The sequence below is a fragment of the Pyxicephalus adspersus genome, chromosome 7 (assembly GCF_032062135.1).
Source record: "Pyxicephalus adspersus chromosome 7, UCB_Pads_2.0, whole genome shotgun sequence".
In the NCBI taxonomy this organism is placed as follows: domain Eukaryota; kingdom Metazoa; phylum Chordata; class Amphibia; order Anura; family Pyxicephalidae; genus Pyxicephalus; species Pyxicephalus adspersus.
The window spans coordinates 19,370,915-19,376,897 of NC_092864.1; positions in this window are offsets into that span (position 1 = coordinate 19,370,915).

Below are 5,983 nucleotides of genomic sequence, written 5' to 3' on the forward strand. Positions count from 1 at the left end.
AGCATTCATTTCCTTTTTGGGGAACTAGGCAGGTAGATTTTCTTCTACCCTTATGAAGGTCAGAGAGTACTATTAGAACCAGGCATATATTTTTAGGGAGATGATGTTCTTGATATGTTTGAAACAAAGGCTTTGTGTGCAAGATTTTACTATTCTGAATAGATAATTAAATGTTGTAAAGGGTATATTTTAAAAAGGATAAGTGGAGTTGGTGCTATTGACCATCAGGAAGTCACCATTGAGCAACGGGGAAGAGCTAAATGTTATTTGCTTAGATTCCACACATCATATTGTAATGCTCACTTGGGAGCTGGGCCATCAAGATACTACTCCCTTTAAGAAATCAGGAACTAACTGAGCAGAGACTTAGCAAGCTGTTGAAGGGTAAGCTAAAAAGGCTCACGCCTGCAATTTGTGATCACCTTATAATGTGTAGGTTCCGCTTGTGCTGTCTAAACAGCCTGGACCCATCAAGACATGGTTTTCACAAGATCCCTGAAGGCATCCTGGAGTACCTGGCACCAAGATGTTAGCAAAAGATCCTTTAAGTTAGTGGTCCCCAACCTTTTAAAGCTTGGGGGCCACTAAATGCACAGATTTTGGACCGCTCATGCGTGGGGAGCCGTGTGTCACTTAAAGGGGAAGAAACTTCCCCCCAGAGTGACGTCAGAGTTAGTACAGCCAGAGTTACTACAGTAGCTCTTCTTTGGGTTTGGACCAGATGGATTACCCTTTCCCACCTCCAGGTATCAATATACCTCAGATATCCATGACCCTGTTAGTAGGTACTAACGCAAGCATAGTGGGAAGACTCCACAAGCTGCTGTTACCATAACAAATGTTCTCATTTGAAGATTTACCCTCTTTCCCTGTTCCAGTGACAACTCATAAGTTAGGATTTTACCAAAGGTCATCAGAGGGCTAAATTATCTGAATGTTTAAGAACACAGGCAGCAATAAAGAGCTAAAAGTGGTTCTAACACTTTTCTGTTCAAATTAAAATCTTGATGAGCTAAGTAGAAAATGTAATCACTCCACCTCCAAAAAAAGGGCAAAGTAGAAAGAGAGCTGCAAGCTTCTCAGTTCTCTGCTGGTAACATCATAGAAATAGGTGGGTGGAAGTAAGGGCAGGTGTTGGCAGATTTGTCTGCTGGTGTCAGTATGTGGTACTGAACTGCTCACTAGTGTCCCCATTTATGTCATAGGTAGATGCTACATGGAGCGTCTCCCCAAAGTGTTAATAGCACCCCAACCTCATCGCCAGTCTGAACTGTACTGTTAATGTAACTGTTAACATGTTGTAGTTGGAGGAGGGACTGAATCTTATTTCCCAGAATGAAATTTGGTCTTGATAAGGGCCATAGAGTTGATATAGTTCACAGTCTGGCATTTATATAATATGCATGAGTTTCCTGTTCACACCAGGACAGAAATTGTTGTATGCAGAGACTTCTGGGTCAGGTTACTTAAGCATAGCATATTTTGTGCTGTTTTGCTAATTTTTATGATTAAAATAATGTTTTTAGTTTGCTAAAGGTTAATTGCAGATATCAGATTTACCACATGCCAAATATATAATGGATATTTTAGATATTTTGTAGTTAAAAGTTAATGTGCAACATATATACTAAAAAAACAAAGTATTCCAGGTGGTGATAAAATCATGATTCATGAGATGAAATACCAGTTCATGAGGAACAATGATTTTCAGTAGTCAAATAGTTATTTCATGTGAAAAAAGCTCTATTCAATACTTTTCTGTGTGAATTTAGTATTTTAGGAGATGTATTAAGTGAAATAATAACAAGTATACTTAAAGCTAAACTCCAGTCTGATATAAAAGGCTCAGAATAATGCAGTACTGTAGTCAGTAATATTTTAATTAATAATTTGTAATATGATTTTTTTAATGATGTGAGGGATTTTTTCTTTCCTAATGACTTAATTACATTCTGCTCTGGCAATGCCAGGATTCATCGGGCTCAAATTATAAAAGAGTGGTTCATTGAGCATAAGACATAATTTTCATGGAGTGGCCACCACAGGGTCCAGATCTTAAGCCCATTGTGAAACCTTGGGATGTGCTGGAGAAGACTTTACGCACCGTCCAAATCTCCCATTGTCTTGGCAATGAATTGGATTCAACTCCCAACTAATGTGACATTGCATAAGAAAAATTACAGGTGGTCCCATAAAATATCGGAGTATGTAACCTTTTATTTTTTGTGGACAGAAAATGTGTGAGCCCAGCCTTATCCATAATTAGGACTAGTGTACATGGGCATTGCTGTGAAAGTAACACCAATAAAAGTAAAATGCAATGCAGCTCAAATGAAAAAGGCTGCTTTTCATCTGCTTTGTACAATGTAAATATACCTCCAAACCAACATGCATGCCCAGAATTGCAATGCACAGCATCCCAAATACAACCTTAGGACTGCCATCCATTCCATATAGGTAAATCTAATGACCCTTAAATACCATGCATTAGCAGCCTATGAAGGTAAATAACATCCATGCACATTAGCTGTCATGCAGCTTTGCTAAGGCTTGCATTTTACTTTAAACAACTTTTTATCATGTGATTTAAAGAATGGAGTGATTGTTAAGGTCCTACAACCAAGTGCAATCATGTGCAATTTTCCACGATTTTTGTTCAGGTAATCAATATCTTGAGTGTTAACTAGATCATTTTAGGTACTTAAAATCACACAATTTGTAGAAATGAGCAACTATATATGACTAATCGCAATTATCCATTTGAAAGATAAGGAAAAAGATTTCTACTCACAATGTGATTGATATGGGGCATTGTGCAACTGCTCACATCACAGCGCACTTAGAGATTGCTGCTGAAGCTTAACAAAAAAAACAAAAAAGACAAATTGTGTTCCAAAGCAGGAAATCCATCCTGTGCAATTTAAGTCACACAATCAAAAATCGGCTGTAAATCTGTAGCTTTTTATGCATGCAGCTTAATGTACTGACTTGTCTATCTGCTAGGACGAAAGAATGTGCTGTAGAGGAACGATGGTTCGTTTTCATTTCCCATTTTAGGTCTTGAGTAACATAAAGCATAACCATAAGCAAACCTGTCATTCTAGTCTGTAGCCAGAATGTAGAGCAAGTAGGAGATAAAACCCCTTTGAACCATTATGGATATTTTTATTCACTTCTGAAAAAAAAATGTAGGAGAACCTGGGTAATCCAGCAACCTTGGAATGGATTTCTTAAAATCAATTGCTATTAGTTGGCAAATGGTTTCAATACTGTACCAGATCCACTACAGGTTTATTAGATTACCCAGTTCACCCATGATAGTCCATTATCTCTAGTTTTGGAGAGCTTTTTTCAAGTCAGGTTCTTTAGTAATTGTCCCTGGAAAAAATGTTCCCATAGGAAGATTTCCCTACCTCATTTTTTGGGACAACTCCAAAATGTTGGGTGTCCCCTCCCTTTTCCATTGACAATGAATTGGAATACAAATAGATGGGTGAAAGTCCCCAATTAGGACACAAACAACATTACCAAACCTAGTAATGAAGAAAATACTTACCAATCATGCTAACTGTGGTGCCAGAATTCTGTTCCATTTGTGAGAATCTCTGGTTAAAGTTCAAAGAGAAATTAACACTTCCGGTAGTTTCAATCTCCCGTTTCTCCTGCAGGCCTCAGTGGTTCCTTCCTTTGACCTCCCCAATACGGGGCTAAAAGGTGATGTAAAGGTCAGAGGAAATAGCCGCATATTCACACAGTGAGTTTTCACTTTAATAAAAGAACAAGGGCAAATACATAAAAAAAGTTCACATTGACAACTTATGAAATATAAAACAGAATTCCTGCTTGCAATTTTTGCATGCCTGAGATCAACAAAACTTTACCTCTTTCATTAACTTTGTAAAGACATCAATCACACAATCATTTGCATGAAATCTTACTTTTTCATTTTGCCTTGGCATGATGGGGTATTTTTTTGCAAAGGGAACTTTTACTATCCCCCCCCATTAACTAAGATGAGTGAAAGTTAACATGCTCCACTGCAGGTATATAAACTGCACAGTTTGTGTCCTACTGTTCATTTATTCTTAGTTGTTTCTGGTTAGAAACATTCAAGTTGCCATTTAGCTGTCATGGGGAAAGTCACCAGCTTTTATTAGGAATTATTGCTTCATATTAGTAATATATATATATATATATATATATATATATATATTCCCTCAAGGTTGAAAATTATTTATTTGTTTACTTTTTTAAATTTTTTATGTTGCATTTTCTCTTTTTTTGCCAAGCTGTCAGTTTTTACTATTGAATTTTCACTTGACTTTAACATCATAAAAGTCCATTTCAATCTTTTATAAACTGGTGAAAAATTTAGCAGCACACTAGGGCAAAAAAAGCTGCAAGACAAAAAAATTTTTTTACTGATATTTAAAAATAGCTATATATACACTTATAAATTAAGATTTATATAAAAATATGCATATTCATTATGATGCTGGAAAATATAATACAATTATAAAATACATATTTCTTTTGTACAGCAAACAAAAAATAATGTAAACAAATATTTCATAAATGTTTTGCAGAAAAAGCCTTGATAAATGCTGGGTAGATGAAGCTCCAATGACACACAAGATGAGTCGGAGGAGTGCCTCCTCCCCCCTCTCTCTTTCCACGTTCGGTATGTCTGCATGCAGAATTTAAATGAGAGAGAGGCAGTCTAAGAAGAAACAGCTACAACTATTTCCTCTGTTTAGAAATCTTGAATTCTTTGCAATGTTAAAAGGGCCTAATATAATCTGGCAGTTCTATATTACTGATAATTTTAAATTTACGAAGAGAGAGTAAGAACCTAATGGCACGAGTGGCAGCTGGTCCTGTGATCCTTGGCTGCAAGGGCATTATGAAACGTTGGCAAATGGAGCAATGACCCCATATGTCCAGTCGAATGGCCCGATCTATTACTTACTAGGTGGGTAGAAGTACCAACTGTCTGTAATTATTGAAGCATATAGTAGTTGCAAAAAGAAAAAAAACATGCGTCAAGACATGTGTAACAAACATATGGCCATCTTTGTGTATTAAACTCCTACTAGGCCTGATTTAATAAAGCTTTCCAAGAATAAGAAAAGATAGACTATCATAGGAGAGCCTGGGTGATCCAGCAAACCTGGTTTAGATCTGGCCCAGAAGTGAAAACATTTGCCCACCAACAACAAATGATTTTTAGGAAGTCCATTTGGCTGTGTTAATGGAAAATCATGAACAGTGCATATTTGCACCAGCAGCGTTTGGTGATGTTGATCCATTCGACATGACATGGAGTGCTTGTGTACAGTCAGTAGAGAAGTGCATGGGTGCAATAGCAGTGGAAAATGCAATGAAACCTCTAGCAGCAGGTAGGTAAACATTGACAAATGCATCACTGTACCTGTACATTTCTCTATTGGCAGCCACTGCATCCCTATATCTTCACTGACAGCCACTGCACCTGTGGTCCATATACTGCCACTGCACCATTGCAGTTATGCAATGGTCATCACTGTACCAGTTTACTTCTCCATTGCTACTGCACCCATGCACTGCACCCCCACTGTACCTACATACTCCTTTACTGACTGGTGCTGTAATCATGCCCTACTCCACTGACCGCCTCTGCACTCACATGCTCCTCTACTGACCACGGCTGTACCCATGCCCTTCTCCAATGTTTGACACTGCACCCATCTACCCTACTGTCACTGCCATTATTTCCACCAACCTCTCCACTGGACATCATCAATGTACCAGTATACCTCATTGTACAAACTGCTGTACTATGTAATGTGTGTTATCCAAAACCTTCACTTACTTTTAGACTGCTAAACTCTGTACTATGTAGTTTACAATCATAAAAAAATGCAGTGCAGTTTAACAAACTGGAACATTTTTTGCTAGTTTGTAGAAGTTAAAAAAAGCTTTTAAAAGAACTTTAAAACAATAA